The sequence below is a fragment of the Lutjanus erythropterus genome, chromosome 9 (genome assembly GCF_056507025.1).
Source record: "Lutjanus erythropterus isolate fLutEry1 chromosome 9, fLutEry1.hap2, whole genome shotgun sequence".
In the NCBI taxonomy this organism is placed as follows: domain Eukaryota; kingdom Metazoa; phylum Chordata; class Actinopteri; order Lutjaniformes; family Lutjanidae; genus Lutjanus; species Lutjanus erythropterus.
Genome location: NC_139325.1, coordinates 27,844,016 through 27,844,413, shown reverse-complemented (window position 1 = coordinate 27,844,413; position 398 = coordinate 27,844,016).

Genomic DNA, 398 nt, shown 5'->3' with positions numbered 1-398 from the left:
TAATATAGGCCTTTAGGTTGACATGTTCCCAAACGTTATGAGCACTTTGATGTAGAAGAGTGTAAACACTATATAATGATATGTGCTCATGACAGACAACAAAAAAAGTACAACATAGAAGTACTTCAAAGTCTATTCTGATGTGCTGCAGCCTCATTTTGTGGCCAATTTCTTCTTATAGTATTTCATTGATTGTTCTGTTTCCATTCATGTATTGTCTCGCTGCTGATGCACATCAAAAGCCTCCAACAGAAAAGACTGTTATTTATCACGCTTGTGTCCACACACACCAGAGTCCTTCACCAGGAGAGCGACCCTGAAACATTACCACAAACCATCACCCACATCCTGTATTCTCTGCTCTCTTTCACTATTGCTTCCTCTTCACCGCTGGGTGT